The following is a 21,339-nucleotide window of genomic DNA, read 5'->3' on the forward strand; positions in this document are numbered from 1 at the left end:
GGCAGAATAGCAGCAGTAGGCATGGAACTCTATAGCTGCTCCACCCGTTGGCCCTGGATTGGCAGGAGGTAGGCTTGACTGACCTAGCCCTTCTGTATTTCTTCCATGTAGAACTTCCATGTATGTGGGTGGCATTAATTCCATCCACTGGCACGGTGCTTCTTCTTCTTCTTACAGCTTTTCTCGCACTAAGCAGGGTCGCCAAAAAGGTTCATGATGGTCCTTCTCCATCCGATACGATGGCACGGTGCTATTTTTATATTTTAGCTAAGTAGTGCTAGGATAAGCCAATGGGTACTGTCACAGGTCCTGGCCACTGAACCTGTATTCCCCCTCTGTGGTCCTGCAAGAGCATCCACTTTCAGGCTTCCGACACCCGTGGTCATCACCTTTCTTGGGTGGAAGCACACTTCTCCAACTCTTCTGACTGGGGAATCTCCAGGCTGCACAGTTCCCTGCCTTCCCTGTCTTTTTCCCAGCCGAGACAGGCAACCCAGGCACCCCTCTCTTCCGCGACTAACGACAGCGTCATTGCCCACAGTGGCAGATACCACATAGCTCTTTTTATGCCAGCCTGTTTTATTCTTAAGGTAAAAGCGCTAGCGAGGAAACATTTAAAACAGGAAAAGGACCTGCACGCAAGCTCATCAGCCTACCAGAGATCACCTCCACCCTAACATGGGCTCTAGCAGGAGCAGTCCTTCAATGAGCCACCCAAGGGGCTTCCTTGTGGATTCAAGTTCACCACAGCTTCAGCTCAGAACAAGGAGTAGGGCCAGAGATGACACATGGGGGGGGGGGGTCATGAGGGGTCACGTGCCTCCCCCCCGATTTGCTGCTTGGCTTTTACTGAGCATGCTCACACAGACTGAGCATGCTCAGTCACACTGCTGAAGCTGGCTGTCCTCAATCTGCCCCGTAGGGTGACCAGGTGTCCCGATGTTATAGGGACAGTCCCGATATTTGGGGCTTTGTATCATACAGGTGCCTATTACCCCCCAACCCCGATCCCGATTTTTCACAGTTTCTATCTGGTCTCCCTATTGCCCTCCTCCCACTATCGACATGCATGGTCATCTCTGATTAAGGACCGCCCTCCCCTCAGCACACTAGGGGTCTTGCCTGTTTGCTGGATCAGGAAGAAGGCTCTGAGGATGTGTAATACCAAGCTATTTATCCAAAAATTGTTTCTTCATCTGTTGCTCCCTGGAGAATCCAGTTTGAACGAGTGTATGCCTATCTCCAGGGGTTCCTTCAATGGGCTGATAACTGGAGGAATTTCATTTGCATCCCCCACCTCATAGAGAAGTTATGTACAACTGCACAACAACACATTCCCAATGGCATTTGTAATATAATGGACAGCAAAGGTATTATACCAAATTCGATGAGGTTTGTCCATGATATTGTCAGTCTGTTGCAGATACTTGACATTAATACTAACTGCCTGCAATCAGCAGCTAGCTTGTTGGCGTTGACTAAGGGTTTGTCTACACTGCATGAGAAAGCACACCAAATGGGTGTGAATTGTACAGTGCTCTAACGGGCTGTACTCTAAATACTCTCCGTAGACCCTGCGGGCATGCTCTAAAAAGCACCAAGTTAGCTAACCTTTTAGGACATGCCAGCAGGCCTACAAGAGGCAGTTAGCGCGTCTACAAATCACACCCCTCCAGTGCATTTTGCCACGACACGTAGACAAGCCCTAAGACTTGTTAAACGAACTTCATTTCTATTCACCAGTAACTCAGGGGGTTATTACTTGCTGTACATAATTGTCTTCGCCGTCAATGGGAACAAGTCTGGGCCCATATTTTGCATGAGAATAAATGAAAAAGAGGCTATTCCCATTTCCAGACACAACTTGTTTTATTATTTCTTGGACCGTTTACACTTCCACAATTTAAAGGCTTCATCACGGCTTTAGAAACCACAGCCCATTATGGGCAGATGCATACCCAGGGGCACCAGACTACCATCAGTCTCTGGAGACAATTTTTAAAAGTGTTTGGAACAGCGCTTAGCCATGTCAGTGTGAGAGGTGCTGAGGCAAATGAAGGAAGCAAACATCCATCAATTAATAATATCACCCAGGTGGGATTACAAGAATCCACCTCACACGTTAAGCTGCTAATTGCTTCAGAGATTTAAATTGGGGGTTTCAAATGAACCTAAAGGAATTAGGTGCTTCCGTTGGATGCTTAAATCCCTTAGGCTGCTATGAAATAGTCACCCTTAATTACTGCAGCTGCAGCTGCTCCCTCATTCAGCATTATCACCACAACTGATGACGAGCAATTCAGGAAACTCACTAACCTTACTCCTTGACTAGGGTCCTGATTCAACAAAAGCACTTCAGCACCTGTTAAACTCTAAGTATGTGAGTTGGTCCAAAGACTTCAAGGAGATTACTCACATGTTTAAAGTTAAGCATGAGCTTAAATCCTTTGTTGGACTGGGGCCTAGGAAAACTCTGTTCCTTTTCATGGAAGACCCTGTCTGAAATCTGCCGTGCAGTACTCATTAACCCATCTAACATCTGTTCTTTCAGCTAATGTGCCTGGCACTAAGCTCCTACTAACAGAATAAAAGCATCAACTAGCAAACCCCTCTCTTCTGTAAGTTCTTCACTGAAAACAAAGCAAAGCAATTCCAACTCAGCATTTGCACGGGTACTAGGCCAAGTGGTTCCTTTGTTGTCGGTTTTTCAGAATAGTGGGGGAATGGAGAACGTCACAAATTCATTTCCCTTCCCCATAGTGACTCTCCTCATTTTCTTCTGGTTGTCATGAAAGACCTACCACATTTTTCTAATTTCGCCTTTTAAAAGTAAAATTTTAATGGAAAATTCAAATTCTGTTGGACCCCCCCCCTGCATCCCCTGAAAATTTTGGATGAAAAGTTTCCGATTTTTTTCTCACCAGCTATTGGGCTGGTGGAAATTTTCCAAATTCCAAATCTTCTATACAACTTTTAATAAAAAAATGGACTTTTTGATTACCCACACGCCCTCCAAAAAACCCAACCAAATTTGGATGAGATTTTTGACCTACTCTTAACATTCTTGCAGGTGCAGAGACAATTTGCATTGGCTCATCTACCCAATAACCATGGTGATGTCTTTGTTATACAAAATGGAAAGTCCTGAATTTGTTGTGTGGGGGCAGCAGTACATCAAGAATAATTCTGGAGGGGAACAAGACATGCTTCCTTCAGTGTAGGCCACCTATGGCCGCAACCAGCAGCCTTGATCCCAATGTAGCAGGGTAAAGCAGAAGCCCTGGGGTCAATGTTGGCCATGGTAGACACACTCATTTTAGGTGTTGCATTCTGCTTCACTAACTTCTAATTCCCATTATTCAGACCTTCAGCCACCTGTCCATCCCTTCCACTGAGGTCAATCTTTGATCTGTTGACCTAAGGTAGCAGGAGGATTATGATGCTCTGAAGAAGCATCCTGGCCCCTGTTCAGCAAAGCACTTAAGTATGTGCCTAACTTTAAACACGTGCTTAAGTCCCAATGAATTAAATGGGAGTAATATATGCTTTTTACAATTAATGGTGCCTCTGTTCGCATTCCCTTGCTTCTGGCATAGAAGCATAATCGCTCTCTGGGGAGTGGGGATGGAGAACAGATGGCTGGTGTTCCCAGAGGACATAAATTATCCTCGTAACCAAACTTTTTTTTGCCTCTAGCTATTGTCCATATATCCATGTGGCCAATACCCTCCCACCAGGCCTCAGGCTCTTCCAGTCACTAGCCATTTAAAGAAAACAAAAAGAGGATGAGAGAAGGCGAAATAATCCATAGCTTAAGGAGAGATGAGTTTAGGCCAATGTAACAATTTTGCATGTAGCTTGTATTTACTCACATGCATGCTCATATTTACTCACATTTTAAATATGTAGACTAGTTTATAATCAGAAGAAATTAAATCCCAGAACTGTCTATACTTTTAAACAATCACTAGTCTTTGTTACTATAAAGAACAGCTCATTATTTTTCTATATCCTAAAGACTGGCCCTTCACCATGATTAATAAAGTATCATTGCTATCTGCTTTGGCCACAAAAACTGACATACAAAAGAAACACTTTTAAAAAAAAATAAAAGTAAAACTCTAGCATGAACATTTGTAGCTACACCGCTAATTAAAAGACTTAATTTATTAGTCTTTGAGGGGGAAAAAAAGAAACAAACAAGTATAATTTGCTAGATTAATTTTATGGTCTGTTCTATTTAATCAAACTACACCTTTTGGTGAAAATGACAAATCTGAGTTGTCAGACTGTAGTTGATAAGGAAGATAAAGGTCATATATTTTAATGTCACAGAAGGTCTTATTAAAGGAACCTTAATTACATTAGGTATCCATGAAACATTAATTAAATACTGTCTGAAATAATTAGGTCCAAGTTACTGATGGTTTAATTAAACTCAGTTTCTTATTTTATAAGAAAACTTGAGGTCCAGTATCTGCCTGCTGGCAAGATAATTGATAGTATGTCAGAAACAGCAAAATAGTAACCTTGACCAGCCACATTGGAAGGACAATATGGTGATCAGGTTGCTCCTACCCACCACACCTTGTGGACGACAAAATACCACGGTACGTAGGATTCATTTCAGAGGCTGCAAAATTAAGAATGAAAAGAAATGGAAACAGGTCGGGCTAGATCCTTGGCTGATGTAAATAGTCATAATTCAGCTGAAGTCCAGGGAGCTCTGACTGTTTACATCTACATCCACTGAAGATCTGGCCCGTAGCACTGAGCTCTGCCCTCGTGAAATTCCTAGGGTTACCTCGCAAATTTCAGTGGAAACTACTTATGCTAGCCAGTAACAGGACTTCCATCACATTCGTTCCTGCGATTTACACGGAAGTTTCTCTGAGTGGGATCTCCAGAGCCTCACTCTACCAAACGTGGTCAATATATATATATAGGATCATAATTAGCAATAAGCCACTTTCAAGTTCTTCCTACTGGCTGACAAACTGAGAACAGATTTCTAGTTATTTCTTTGCAGAAAAAGAAGTCACTAGTTCATAGCAAACAGACAAATAAATAATAGTAATAAATCTTTGTGCTTTTTATCCGAGTCTCTGAGCACTTTGCAAACTATCAAGCCTCAGAATGCCTCTGTGTAATAGAAATATATCTATCCCCATTTTATAGTTGGGGAAACTGAGGCACAGAGACGTTAAGTAACTTGGTCAAGTCCTGTGGCAGAGCCAGAAAGAGAAAATAAATCTTCCGATTGTCAGTCTTACGCTTTGGCCAAAAGGCCACCCTTTCAGCAGTGACCTGGAATAGTGATTGCGACTAGCTCTGTGTAAGGAATAAGAAATCTGGGCTTATATTGCTGGATCCAAAAATCTTCTACAGATCGGTTTGCATAGCCCAGCAGATATTATATATAGGCATCATTTTTGCCAGCGCTCATATCCTAACTGGGAAAGTGACAATCAGAAACCATGGATAGGCTGTGGTTTTCAAAGGTGCCTAAAGCCTATTAACATCCAATGGGAGTTTGGTTCCTAACTCCTTTAGGCTCTTTTGAAAATGCCATCCACAGCTCAGAAACACAATGACCAACGTGTATTGCAGCCTTTTGTGGTATGCAGGAGACAGCAGCAAGCAGAAAGGTGTGGCGCCCACAAGCTGTTCAGTGGGCAGACGCATGCCACGGTAGAAAGCTGGGCGTTACCTGCATGCCATGTACCACTGAATGCCACAATCCCTCCTCAGATTCCCACTCTGTGGGGTCCTCTCATGCAACAGGAAGAGCTGGTTGCATTTAGTGGGAACGAGATCCTGGCAGTTACATGGTTACATATATGTAAGTACTACATAGGGTGACCAGATGCCCCAGTTTTATAGGGACAGTCCTAGTATTTGTGGCTTTTTCTTATATATGCGCCTATTACCCCCTTATTGTCCCCCTCTCACACTTGCGATCTGGTCACTCTAGGTGTGACTGAGCCCCAAGCAGCTTGTAAAGTATTTTCCTGATCCCTCAGAATGAAGCAATTGCTATAAGGAAGTCAGATAAAACAGGGTGCCGCTCAGCACTCTTTATTCAGGCACAACACGTTTTGATGGGAAGCGAGAGCAGTACAGGGCCTGAAATGAAGATCCTGAAGATGGAGAGAGAATATCGAGGCTCACAGGTTCTGCAAGGAGAACATGGTCTGCTCTTCCTATGCCTAACTCACTGCATTGCTCAGAGATGCACAGTGCCCATTTGGAAGGAGAATTTCACCCTTAGATATTGATATTGCCCTCACAACATGAGCAGATCGTGAGCTCTGGGCAAAAAGCATGAGAGTCTCTTTGTGGTGAAATCTTCTATGCCTCTATTTTCAATACAGAGTTTTACTGAAGGAAAATGATCCTCTTGATCTGCAACTAGAGAGGTAACCCCCCCCCAGTTAACCCTTTCAATACTTTAGGTGACACGGAGTATAAGACACATAAAAAGAGGCAAATTCCGACCTTCTGCATATCATAAGGTGTGTCCTGTCATCTATTTAAATCAATGGATCCCTGAAAAGCCTGCTTCTAAATACAATTTTGGTCCACAAGACAAAGTCACAGATCTAGAGTGAAATTCTGGTCCCTTTAAAAGTCAATGGCAAAATTCCCATTGATTTCATGGTGAAAACAAGGAGGGAAATCCTCACCCCTTGATCACCATTGTGGCAGATAATGAATGCCCAGACCTTAAAACAGGTGCACAAATGCTTTTAAACTGCTAAAACATTGGTGTCAGTACTTAGCTAATTAAATGCAAAGTCAGTGCTAGATTATTTTAAAAAATGAACCTCTCAATCTGACAGCATTTTCAGGTCTGCTTACGTAGAGGGTAGTATATAGTGTTTTAAAAATGTGACAATTGTAGTGGATCCTGTACCTTCACATTCATGTCCCTCTCACATTTTCCTCAGATTTTCCTCGAATATTCCCCCTTAGTCTTTCTCAATCTTGAATCTGCCTTCATTTGGGTTTGTAGTGAGGTAGAGTGGCCCCCCTTCAGGTTTGAGAGCGAGGGACCACTACACTACCCCTAGTGGGTGGAGCCAAACTTGCCCCACCCTCCTCACCAGGGCAGGGCAGGAAGTATAAAGGGAGGGCCCTCGGCTCAGCTGAGTGAGAGCCAGGGAAGGAGACAGATTTCTCCAAACTGCTGCAGAACTCTGGAGCCGAGCCAGCTCTGTGCAGTGCCCTATCCCTTAAGGAGACCCACCGACCCTGGAGAGAAGTGTCTGGGGCTGCCGTCGATAGCCTATCCTGAAAAGACAGAGGACCCTTAGACTATAGACCCCCCTCCCCACACTGTGGTAGGAAGTAGCCCAGGGAAGCCAGACTTTAGTCTAGTTTTGTTGCTGGAGCACAAGTCAGTGTGTTTTGTGGGATACCTGCTGGGCCCATGGTGGAACCATTTGCCACTGTCAGGGCCCTGGGCTGGGACCTGGTGGAATAGGGTGGGCCTGGGTTCCCCTACCTTCTGCTGCCAACCCCACCCTTGGGGTAGTGGCCTACTCACCCCTAGGCCAGAAGGCCTGTGCTTTGTTTGTGGTTTGCCCCAGCAAGGAGACTGTGCATCCTAGACTGTTTTCTGGCTTCCTTGCCAGGAGTCTGAGGTAAAAGCCCGCTCCCTGCTCTGCCCTGCCCTGAGCATCAGAGCTTCCCTGACAGACGGCTGACTGCTGCCTGGAGCTAAAGACTGCTTGCCCTCTGCCCTGCCTTGAGGGCCAGAGCCCTAGACTCAAGACAGGTGTCAGTGCTAGCCAGGAGACTCTGGGCTAAAGACTGTTGGCTGCTCTGCCTTACCCGAAGGGGATAGCGCCCCCGACTGCTAATGGCTGTTTGCCCCTGCTAGGGGGCTATGAGTTATAGACTGCTTGGCGCCGCCAGTGGGTTGTGAGTGCCACTGCCTGATGCAGCCAGGTGGAGTGGCCTCCCTCCCTACCTGAGTGAGCGACCTCTACCAGGATGAAGACTAGAAAATAAAGACCAAAAAACCCCAGTTGTCTTTTTTAATGAAAAGCCAATCAAATGGCCAACAGTTGAAGTTAAGATTTAATTATTTTTCACAAGTACTCCACAACACTGGTTATTAGCTACACTGTGATTTCATTTGGTTCCGTTCCTAACTCAGCCATGTTATCCGTGCTAGCTGTGAATACTCTATATGAAAACCATTCCCCCGCCCAGGTAAACAATATTTTTTTTGCCGTGGAGTTGTACAGTACGTCAGTTTGCTTTGACAACAACCGTGTCAGGACTAGGCATATTAAAGAGTATATAAATTAGTTAATATTTGCTTTGAAACTCTAAAACACTAATTATAAATCATTATATAAAGCAGAATTGCATTACTAAAAATGTGCTTCAGAAATTGATGATGTGATTGTTCATTATTCAAGTATAGACCATCCTGTCAATATTACATTTTAATTTTAACTAAAGTGCTCATTTCCAAAGAGAACAGCAGTTATTTTTTTTACACCGTAGTATTGCATCTTGAAACCTTTTGCAACAGTGACATTAAAATGTTTAATTTGTTTGGCAGAGTTAGAATTTCATACATGCCTCTGTGTAAAGGTTGACATTACATTTATACCACAGGTATTGCGTACTACTGCCTGTACAAACAAAATATTGTATATTGTCATTTTTTTTTTTTTTTTTTTTGCGTATGCATGTATATATAATTAAATTGCAAAGTATTTAATGGTCATTGTTGGTCTGCAGACAGTGTACAGACAAAGCAGACACCAGCACTGAAAAGAGTCCAGGATTTGGCACAAAGGGACAGGCAGATGAATTAGTGGGAAACTGACAACTCAGTGTCAAACAGGACATTGTGCAATACCTAGTTATTCTGTCCACAGAGCTATTCCACATCTAGGCTTAATGATGCTGCTTTGTTATAATGCCAGCTTTAATACGGTATATTTTTTCTGGAATCTGAAAGACAGGATCCCTTCTGATTTTAATTACTGTTACTTCTTAGCTCAACATTCAGAGGCAATTATGTTTTGATTCCTTGTCTGATATTTGTTATCTTTATGAAACTATCCGAAGTCCTAATGTGACAGAACTTGCACTCATAATAAAAATCACAACATGTGAAATGTGCTAAAGATCATTCATGGATTCTCCCCCATTTCTTGACACAGCGATGAGCCTGATCCTGCTCTGCTTACTTAGAGAAAACTCCCAATGACTTCAGTGGAAGATTTGCCTGAGTGAACCCTGATCAGGATCAGGCCGTCTAGCACTATGCCACGAACTTCACCTCATTTAGACAAATGGGTTTGGAAAATGATCTTACAAATTAATTCCATCCAAAGTGACACATTAATTGTCAACAAATGGGAGGGGGAGGGGGTGAGAGGGGGAATTGTTGCTTCTGTTTTACCTGCCATGACACCTGTTAACCTAAGCACATGCAGAAACTGGACACTGCGGATAACCTTTCCTGCTTTATCTGGATTGTCTGAAAACAGAGGCTAGAAAATCAGCTGCCACTTTAAGATAAATTGCAGTGTAAGTTTCATTAGCTAAAGTAATGAAAAATGTTAGTTTTCCCATGTGTGCAATGAGAAGCATCAGACTGTGGAATCTAACTCTAGTATAATAAAAAGGGGATAGTGGACACGTTAAAAACCCTTCCATATTCTGGATGAAAAAGCCACGAAGTGATCAAATGAGAACAATAAGACCAGACAAAGGTTTATTACTTGAAAATGCATGAACTGTGATCATCTTTGAAAGAATTTGCCCCTAGTTTAAAAACAAACAATTGCTTTTCGACTAAGTGCAATGATGATCCAGTCCCAATGCCTGTACATGAACATACACATTCTGTAGCGGTCGCAGCACACAGCGCTACACAGGGAACAGTAAGTCTGTAAAACAAGCTAGCAGAAACAGCTCCACAATTAATAAACAAGGCAGCTCCTGGATCTTTACTTATTTTTACATCACAAACACTTACCTGATGTCTTCTGCATTTTGCTATAAAGATATTTCCTAAAAGATTTTGGCAAATGAATTATGCAGCTGAAATGTAATAACGAAGGTAGAAATTTGTCCCGTTATCAGTCACACACATTCAAGCAGAAACCCAGCGCAGCACAGTAGATAGAACTATAAGCTCTGGGATCTTCTCATTCAACCAAGATTGCTTCATACAAAAGTTGACAATACACTACTGAAAGCCATTGTTGATATTCAACATTTTTTAAATAGCTGAACAGAATAGACAATAAGGCATGAAGGAAAACTTGGCTAGGAGGCTGGCCTGGAGCCTGGGCTCAGAAAAGAAAAACGGTGTTTAAAGAAAAATGGATGAACATACATGCAATTCTCACTTTTTAATTGAGCTGCGCATTAATTTAAATTACAAAAATCTTTATAGATCAGACATTTCCCCATGTCTAAAGTGGCAATAAAAGACAAAATAAAAAATAGGTGATGTATTAAAACCTATGTGCAGGTTTAAATATTGGCATTGAAAAAGACATACATTTCCATGGGTCTTGCACACCGTTTGCTAATGTAAATTAAGGAGCTTTGCAAAATCATTGAAGAATCTTCCATTAATTGTTTTTGATCCACCTGCTTGTTCTGCAAAGATCACTGCACTTTGTTTATCGTATCAGAAAAGGATAATGTGGAAAATTTCAAATCTTATGAACATCCTTGTCACAAGCTTTACATCTTTTTTTCTGTCTCCACATGAATAAGGGATGAGAGCATTACAGCCTTCAGAGTCTGAGAAAAGTAATACACGTTATACACATTTTGGACATCCCAGACAAATGCTTATTTAATCAATTGCAGATAGTGTGTTTTTCTAATCTTTCAAAGACAAAAGAAACTAATTTTCTCCTTGTGTAACTTCACTGAAGACTTTTTATACTGGAGTGGTCTGTGCAGGTCTGTGCAGATTTACAAACATGTAAGGGACACGTGAGTTTAGCAATCTTATGAACCGAATCTAGGTATCTTCCTTTCACTGGGGTGCAGTCCAGAACCATGAATGCTTCTTACTCAGCTTTATATCACCCCAGTTATTTTCAATACTTCATTCTACACATTTCTATTGAGATCCTTATATGAACAGTTAATGGCACATTTTGATGCAGTAATTTAGCAGGTACCTCTGCTTACCTGTGGTTTTATCCACTATTTCTGGGCTTATGATTGGGACTTTAAATATAAATACTCAATCACTTGGCTTTTGTATGGTATCCTTCCCTCATCCAGTCCCTTCAGTGTGTATCTTACTTCATTTAGGACTCCCTCTAGATCTTGACGGATAGGCTTTATTTAGCCTTATGGGCCAAATCCAGAGATGAAATGTACGTTAGACTTCTTCAGAGCTACTGATCCCCACTATAGCGATGTTTGACTGAGTATAAATCTGTGCAATTTACACACCAAGGGCCAGAAAAAGGTATATGTTAAAGCAAAGGGTAGCGTAGACAAGGCCAATGAGGTTTAAACAGTCCAATCTCATGAGTTCTCCAGCCAACAGAGGGTAGTTGAGACTTGATATTCCTAAATTTTAAAATGTTTGAGGCCTTCTTTATGTATCAGAAAGAAGCTAAGAAGGACTCAAACACAATACGTTTTGCTTTGTGGTTCACCTTTAAAACTAAGGCCCTGATCCTTCAAAGACATGAACACATACTGAAACTTTAAATACATGACAGTCCCATTGACTTTAGTTAATTTAACCCATTGACTTCAATGGGGCTATTCATGTGCTCACAGTTAATCATGCACATAAGTCTTTGTAGGATCGGGGCCTAAATAACTAGGACTGGGGCCTATGACATCCTTGCAGAATTTTTGAACTTTCCTCTAACTTCACAAAAAATTAAAAATATTAAAAAACAAAACAACACAAGTGACAATGTCGCTTTTTAATTTTTAAACTCTTTTCATTCCCGGTTATTCGCTTTTGACTCTTAAAATAATTCCTTTCTATACCAGTTCACACTTAAATGCTTGTATAAACTTCTTCCCTCTGGGACAGAAAATCCTTTAGCGGGCTGTTGCAAGTTTGTTTTCTGTATATATTTCGTATATACTCTTCTAAATTCCTGTATATGATGCTTTGCAACTTCCTGCAATTAAACACTGCTGCAGTATAAGCTTCAAAATAGGAAGTCTTCAAAAGTCTTACCAGTTCGTAAATTGAAGGTAAACCCATTTTTTTAAGGCATAATGGACTAGAATCTGACTCAGAACTTGTTGTTGTTAATCATATATATATATAGCCCCATTGGGGCAGGGAATGTATGTATAACAGAATATTGTTATTTACTATTTGTACCGTGGGAGCACACAGAGATCCCCGCCCCACTGCAGTAGATGGTGTACAAATACAGCAACGAGATGGTTGCTGCCCAAAAGACCTTACAACATTGTATGTAACTCAAAGAATTTGTTGTAACTGAGGCCTAGTCTCCCCTTAGAAATTAGGTTGACCTAACTAAGTTGCTCAGGACTTGAAAAATTGTGCCCTGAGTGCCATAGTTAGGGCAACCTAACCCCCCAGTGTAGACGCAGCTAGGTCAATGAAAGAATTCTTCTGTTGACCTAGTTACCTCCTCCCGGAGAGGTGGAGTGACTTCACTGAGGGAAAAACTCCTTCCATTGCTGTAGAAAGCATCTTCACTATGCCTCTGTAGTGCTTGTAGTGAAGCCATAGCCTCCGCTCCTCAGAACACTGCTGGGATAGGCATGTTTGATATTGTAAGTCTCAAGTGTAGATAGACCAAATTCCATGAATAAATACACCGTGAGCCATGAAATAACTTCACTAAGGACTCAGCTTTGAAACCCCCCCTTTCATAGTGAGCAATACCTGCTCCATAAATTGGTTTCAAGGGACTAGTTTCTGAACTTGGGCTATGTCTCCCTTATATCCTTACGTGGACTACCTGGACCATGAGCAGCATCATGCAGAACTACGTGGGGCTGGCCTGAGAACAGGCGGGTGGGAAGTGGGCAACAAGGTCCTGGCTGCCACATCCCTCCCCACTTGCTGGCCAGTGTAACTGAGGGAGGAAACACAGGGGTTAGTAATTTGCTGTTGGTATAGGTCATCAGGAGATTAACATCCCTGATAGCAAGGTGAAAGCAGAGGAGGAGCTGTAACCCAGAGGGGTGCCTTCGAACCACACTGCCTCTTTGAGCTATTCTTGGTTGGTCCCTTGATTACAGCTGTTTCCTAGTGCCACAACCTAGCTCCAAATCATTATTTTTCCAGTCAGGAGGCTTTTTGCCATATCAGTTTTTTCCCCCCTCTCCAAACACGTGTAGAAGCCCTTTGATAACAGTGACATTTTCTTGAAAGCAAGAGCGATTATCCAAAACCTGAGACTTCATGTACTGAATGTGCTGTGACTCTTTTAAAAAACATCTTGTAAAGAAAATAAAATGTGCTCGCTCCTTTGCTTCGGGATGCTGTCTGGAGAAGGCCTGTGTGAGTGTGAATTTTCCAACTGATTTTAGATCACAGATGTCAGGTTTTGCCTACACTGTTTTTGCTGGAAGACTACAGCTGACTGGAGAGCTATTAGGATTGTACCATTACAAGAGACAAGGGACTAAAACCTGAGCAATTGCAGAAAGAGGGGATTTTCCTTGTTTAATATCTTTTTGTGTGTGTCTGTCTTAGCTAGCACCAATTTAACTAAAACTCCTGATAAACCTTTGGAAGAAACACAGTCTCTGTTAAAGCTTAAGAAAACCCTGTCCTTCCAGGTAAGGAAACTCCTACTCTAGTTCTCTAGTCCTCCAATAACTCCGCTATCAAAAAGAGGAGAAATAAAACTTGATATTCCTGATCATTCCAAGGTAAAATTCCCTCCCCTCCAACCATTAAAAACAAACCAAAACAAAGAACCAACCGTTCCAGCCTGTTTTATATCTCATAAAGCAATAAAAAGAGACACAGATCTGTTTGTCTTCTTTTCTTTTCCCTTGCCCTTCCCTTTAAGGACCCACCCCGCAGTCCTTAACTCAGGCAAAAATTCCGTGGGAGTTTGTCTGATGAAGGCCTGCAGAGATGAACTCTTATGTTTAACATATCTTAAGCCTCTATCCTGCAAACGGATCTGCCCAGGCAGACCCTAACATCCAGGGTAGGAACCCCTCTTGAGGCCTCCTCCCAATCCGACATCATTCCATTCATAGTAACTCTTTGTTAGTGGTTGTTTAACCAGTTATGAATCTACTTAATGGTAGTTCCGCCGAGCCCGTGTTTCTCCAACTTCCCTATCAGAATGTCCTGTGGGACTGCGTCAAAAGCCTTGCTGAAGTCCAGGTATGTTACGTGCACCACATTCCCTCTACCCACCAAGCCATATACCCTGTCAGAGAAGGAAATCGAGCTGGTTTGGCATGATTTGTTCTCGGCTGCGAGTGAGTGATCCTCCAGGTACTCTCAAACTGGCCTGTGCCATACAGCAGGTCAGAAGATCTTGTCAGGAATCCGGGCCGGGAGCAGAGCTGGTCTCCAGGCAGCCTCATCAGAACAGCTGGCCTGCAGCAGGTTGCCAGATTGGTCGCACCACCTGACTGGCCGGAGGGGCCAGCAAGCCGGCTCTTAAGTGCTTGCTCAGTGCTCAGGGCCACCACTGTGACTGCTTGTCTTTTAACTCAATCCTTCTACTTCTGCCCTGCCTCTGTCCTGCTCCTGCCCTGAGCCCCTCCTTGCCTGCCTGCTCCAGTTCCTGACCTCCAGCCTGACCCATGGCTTTGGCTTCAGACTGCTGACTCCGGCCTGACCCTCAGCTCTGATCTGACCCTTGGCTCCAGCTTCTGACTGCTGACTCCAGCTCTGACCCTTGTCCTAAGTGCCTGATGCCTGCTCTGACCACTAGGCTAGACTGCCCTCATCCCGCTCAGCTGACAGATCTGGTCAGACTCTGAATGATTCATAAATCAGTAAAGTCCAGTGTCAGATGCTCACAATGGTTCCTTCTGGCACTAGAATCTGTGAATCCTTCAGAGTCATGGAACCAGCACAATAGCTTCTCTGGCCTTCCTACTACTAGGGTAGTGATTGTGTCTATGATTTCCATATACTCTGAAGATCCTTGGCGGACATATCAGCCCTTGCAGCTATTAGCAGATGGTGTAATTTAGACTAATGGCCACCTTTACGCCCCAGCCTGAGCTGTGCAATGTTCTGTTGTAACTGACGATCTTGATGTTGATGTCCAAATTGCCCAGTGTATTCATTGGAGAATCAGAGTTTGGTGGTATATTAAATGCCATGTTCCACAGCTAGCATGAAATAAACATTCAAACCAGTGTATGGTAGTCGGATAAAAATAAATATTATATGTCCAAATGAACTGGAAAGCCTAAACTTTTAACTGTGCATCCATTTTTAATGTTTCTTAAAACAAAAGATTTATTTCCCTATCTGAGGGGTGTTGTGTGGAGATATACAGTAAAGGTTGTGACGTGCTTTGAGATCTAGTCATGAAAAGTGCTACATAAGAGCTAGATATTATTATATTATCATTTTACTTCTACATCCACTGTCAAAAACTCGGCTAAATTTTCCTCCCGTTAATTCATGTCAACGTTTTGCATGTGAATCTCTATTGATTTTAGAACAGACAACCCTCTCTTAGCTGGCATGTCTCAGAGATGTCTTATGTATAAGGGGTCAAATTGCAAGCAAGGCATAACTTTTCTATCTTCAGTGAATTTACTTTGGGATGATTTGGCCCAAGATATTATAAAATATTTAAATTGCTGAATTGTAGTTTCTCATTGTTTTTTCCCATTATTCGCCAAGGGCCAAGTTTTTATTGAGGCAACTTCCCTTCCAATCCACTGGGTGTTTTTTCTGTGTAAAGAATGAATAACCTACGGAACATCTGGCCCACAAATCTATCTATTCTAGCAGAGTAAGGCCCCCAATCCTTCAGAAAAATCTTCTGGTATGGATTCCTACAGCACTGTGTGGTCCCGTGTTGTTTAACATCTTTATTAATGACCTGGATGGAGGAATAGAGAGCATACTGAGGAAATCTGAAGATGACAGACAACTAGAGGGTGTTGCCGACACTTTGGAGGATAGAGCTAAAATTCAGAAGGATCTTGATAAATTGGAGAACTGGGCTACAGACAACAAAATGAAATTCAACCAAGACAAATGTAAGGTGCTACACTTAGGGAAGAGAAACCAAATGCACAAATACAGAATGGGGGAAAACTGGCTTGGCAGCAGCACTGCTGAGAAGGATCTGGGAGTTGTGGTGGATCGCAACCTCAACATGAGTCAGCAATGCGATGCTGCTGCTGCAAAAAAAGCAAATGCAATTTTAGGTTGCATTACCAGAGGCACAGCATGCAAGTCACAGGAGGTGACAGTAGTGGTCTACTTGGCGCTGGTTAGGCTCAACTGGAGTACTGTGTCCAACTTTGGTCACCAGTGTATAGAAAGGATGTAGAGAAACTGGAAAGGAGCCAGAGGTGAGCGACAAAGATGATCAAAGGGTTGGAATGCAAACCATATGAGCAAAGACTGAAGGAACTGGACATGTTTAGTTTGGAAAAGAGGAGATTAAGGGGGGGATATGATAGTAGTCTTCAGATACTTGAAAGGCTGCCATAAAAAGGATGGAGAAAAGTTGTTCTCTTTTGCCACAGAGGGCAGGACAAGAGGCGATGGGTTCAAACTACAGCATAGCAGATATAGATTAAATCTCAGGAAAAACTTTGTAACTGTAAGAACAGTAGGACAATGCAATGGAACAGACTTCCTCGGGAGGTTATGGAAGCTTCTTCACTGGAGGTTTACAAAAGGAGGCTGGACAGCCACCTGTCTTAGATGGTTTAGACACAACAAATCCTGTATCTTGGCAGGGAGTTAGACTACATGACCTTTGCGGTTCCTTCTAACCCTATGATTCTATGATTCTAATTGCCCCAAAATAATTCCTAGAGAAGATCTTCTAGAAAAAAAATCCAATCCTGATTTTAAAATTGCCAGAGACGGAGAATCCACCAGGACCCTTTGGTAATTTGTTCTAATGGTTAATTACCCTCACTGGTAAAATTTGCTGCCTTATTTCCAAATTAACTAAAGCAGTGGCAGGGCTCGAAGCTGGGACAGGTAAGGAGGCCCTGCTAGAGTCACTTGCAGGAAAAAGAAAAGGGGACTTCAGTTTGACAAGTGGTTTCTTTTAAAAAGTGACAGATTGGAGTTTGATTCTAGCAGAGAGGGAGAGCTTCAGTTGCTGAGTAAAGGTTTTTGTTTTTTCATATTGGAAAACATGTAGGTTAACCTTTACTAATGTCACTGTGTAGGAGAGTAAAGTTAATTGGAAATTTTTCATCAGAACAGTTTTCTGTTGGAAAATACCACTTCGAAGAAATAGATTTTTTTTTTTTTTGAGAAATCATAATTCAGACAAAATTTCATTTAAAAAAAACTGTAAAAAGTTTTAGAAGATGTCAAAACAAGGTGTTTGGAAAGAAGATTTTAGATTTATATATATATAATATATATACATATATATATACACACATGTTTTTAAAAGATTGAAATAAAAATGAAACATGTATTGAAATAAAACATTTTAATTGACCCCCCAAATATTTTTCTCCTCAGAATTTTGTTTCATGGAACATGTTGGAATTTTGGCTTTTCCATCCTGATTTGGGATGATTTTTTAAAAATATCATATATTTTGCAAGATGAAAATCAGTTTTGCAACCAGCTCTAACGAGGATCTTAGTTTCCTTGAAAGTCGGTGATTTTACATTGCACTTACGTGTTTTTGAAAATTTTATCTCTAGTCTAATCTCTGAAATTATGCTATGGCCATCAGTATTTGCCTGACTGGGGAAAATAGAGTGATAGTCAAAGGAGTTTAAAAAAAGAGGCACAACAACCTTTACTCGCTGGAAACGAGCCATCACAGGAGCAGTACTCTTATCTCTCTGTTCCATGATGCCTCTCTAGGATATTACACTCTTCAAGTTCATTCAGGCCTTGACTCACAGCTCATTGAAGTTAATGGAAAGGCTGATTTTTGTGGGTTATGGGTAAATCCCTAAGTCTTTGGCCCTCTCTGCTGAGACGGCCAAATAATATCCATTTACGGTGCAGGTGGTTTTAGGTTGTAAATATCTATTCACCGGAGACCGCACTAAAAATGTCCAAGCGCAAACCCCACCGAACAGCCATCAGAAGACACCACCTTTGGTCACTACTGACCATGGTTTCATTCCAGGCTTTATGTTCCTGGTGGGACAGTGTGAGGTCCCTCTCCAGTGTTCTCTGTCTATGCAGACTGTTCAGAAAGGTTTTGTTGTTAAACACCACCGCGTAGTGTATTCTCATGGCTTTTCCCACTGACACATACACCCATATCATTGACAGCATCTGTCGCTCCTATGCCAAGAGAAGGAAGAGGTCTCTCCACCCAGAGATCCTTCTGGGTGCTGACTCCACTAGCCTGCCTCCCTCAGCACTTCCTTCCTACATTAATTGGTCAATTAGCTCCTCAGTCTTCCCCAGCCCATTCTCATTTGCTAATTAGGCACAGTCAAGGGGCAGGGAATTAACGGACATTGCTGAGATGCGAGTGCTGGCTCAGATATATATCTTAAAACAAACCCTACATCTGTCCATCCGATCGATAGTCCTTTGATGACGCTGACCCTGCCTGCGGTATCAGATTCTTTACCTCAAATACACAACAGATCACTTTAGCTGACATTAGATGGGCAATGGCAGGGGGCATAATGGGAAGTGCGTGCCCCAATGTGTAACATTTGCTAAATGTCGTGACAGACTTTAACAGCTGGTTCCATATAGCTGAGTGAGGAAGAAAACCTGGTCATGACCCTTTGTTGCTCCATATTATCAGTGCTTCTCAAGATGAAGTCTTTAAATCAGTGGTTCCCAAATTTTTTACGTTGTGCCCCCTTCCAGGAGCTGGGGCTGGAAGCAGGGCCATGGCTAGGAGTGGGTTGTGGTCAGGGTTGGGGGGGGTCAAGGCTTGGGGTCACAGCTGGGGGTGGGGCTGGAGCAGAGCTGGGCAGGGTGGCACTCCTTCTCCGCCCCTCGTGGGGTCTGGCCCGTGCCCCATAGCATCCCCCCGAATGTTCCTCCATGCCCCTCTAGGGAGGCACACCTCACAATTTGGGGAGCTTTGCTTTAACCCATGATTTGAGGACTTCAGTAACTGAGTCAGAGAATCCACCATTTACACTTGTAAATAACGCATTTACACCTGCAAGTGACCCGTGCTCCATGCTGCAGAGGAAGGTGAAAACCCCCCAGAATCTCTGCCAATAGGACCCGGAGAAAAATTTCTTCCTGACCCCAAATATGGCAATCAGTTAGACCTGAGCACATGGACAAGACGCATCAGCCAGACACCTGGGAAAGAATTCCCTGTAGTAACTCAGAGCCCTCCCCATCTAGTGTCCCATCACCGGCCGTTGGGGATATTTGCTGCTAGCATGCCATGCTACAGATGAAGGTGCCATAGCTGCAATGTAATTGCTTTCATCAGGTTTTCATAACCTTAAATATTCTTAAACATATGCTTGTCGATCTTTGTACTAATCTATGTTACTGAAGTTACTAACGTTATGTTAAAAGTGTTATATCTCTTGGGTACAAACCACAAAGCTGGCTTGAAAGGCCTTCTCACTCCAAACCTATATAAAATGTGTTCAGAATCTGAATCTGGATCCTAATCCTAATTCGGCAGCTGTTTTGGGCTGAACCAAAACCATGGATCTGACCACCGTAAACTTTAGGAATGGGAGTGGAATTTAAATTGAAAGGGGATCTGCTGGCCAGGGCCCTTCGTCGTCATTACACAGATATTAAGATTGTACATACACAGTCTGTTCTTAAAAAGAACAAAAAGATCTGTTCCCAAACCCCCAGTGTTTTGCCCAGTGGAATTCTACAATTGCCAGAAATAATTCGTAAATTAGGTCTATAAGAAAATTGCAGTTTTTATATTTCTGAAGGGAAGGATTATTTTACTACGTTGCTCAGTGTTCATCACTGAAAATCACTTGCTAGGTTGCTCTTGGCAAATTCACAATCCATAGTTGTCGGGACTATCATAAAGTTGTAAGCAACGTCAATTTAATGATAACATTACACTGGTTTTCTCTTTGCTAGTCTTGCATGGAGCCTGTGAATTTGTGGGAAAGAGATATTCAATACCAATGTATTCATGAACAATGAAGAAATGACAGATCTGCGTTCTGAGGACATAACATACACCTTGTCCACATTTCATTTGAATTCTTTTAAATGACTGCCAATCCTGCTTTCAGATAAGTATGGAACATTACATGTATTCAGTCGGCGTTTAAGTTATTTTAAAGTTTTAGGTTACTACTTTAATTGCAAAGCTTTAATTTTCCACTCTTACTGAAGCCATGATATGAATTCCACTCTCATTGTTATAATTTTCTCTGATATAAGCCTGCTATAATTTAGCACTCAACTGCATTGAATGCCATTATGAAGACTCATCTTATATCACATAGAGCATATCTTGGTGTAACACGTAAAATGCTTAGCTTGCAAGGATAGGACTTGTTATCTGTTTAATTAGATCATGACTGTAGAGTTTTGTATGAGAAAGAAAAGTTTGCTAAAATGGTCAAATAATGCAAACTATCCAGTTTTTTAAAATGAGTGACACCCCATATATTTCAGAGATATAGAAATGTATGACATTCATGGAAGTTAATTAAATCTAGAGAAAAAAAATTACGAACTAGTGCTTTGTAAGAAACTGGTGTTATGCGTGTCCTTGACCCTAAGTAATAGGTGGGATATTCCTATATGTCAGATATTCCTTTTGAAAGGTATCCTTGAACATTTTCTCTTTAAGGATTGTCAGAGTGATGTGGCAGTCTATAGCTCAGATTTTTACTTTGAATATTTGTTCTGGGGCAATTTTGCTCTGCCAGTTCTGACATGACTTCAGTTTGGACCTTGAGTGGTTGGTCAGCTTTCAAGAAATCTGTGTGTTTTTTTATGTTATCTGCAAAAGTTTATAGTTAGACATCAGCCATGGAGCAGGTGTTTGGATCTGGTTAGGTCCTGGGGAGAGAAATGTGTCTTCTTTGAAATATTATAATATTTTTTCCCTTGTAACCACTTTCTCAACTTTGTATATGAAGCATGCCGAGTTCTTTGTTTTACTGAATTCCTTCATTTCATGAGGAAAATGTGCTACAAATAATTTAATGGGCAAGTAAAGATTATTTATTTCCTTGAGGGGGTAGCAAAAACAGTAA

Source organism: Emydura macquarii, unplaced genomic scaffold (genome assembly GCF_026122565.2).
Source record: "Emydura macquarii macquarii isolate MOO-44397 ecotype Brisbane River unplaced genomic scaffold, CSIRO-AGI_Emac_v2 contig_1253, whole genome shotgun sequence".
NCBI classification, from domain to species: Eukaryota; Metazoa; Chordata; order Testudines; family Chelidae; genus Emydura; species Emydura macquarii.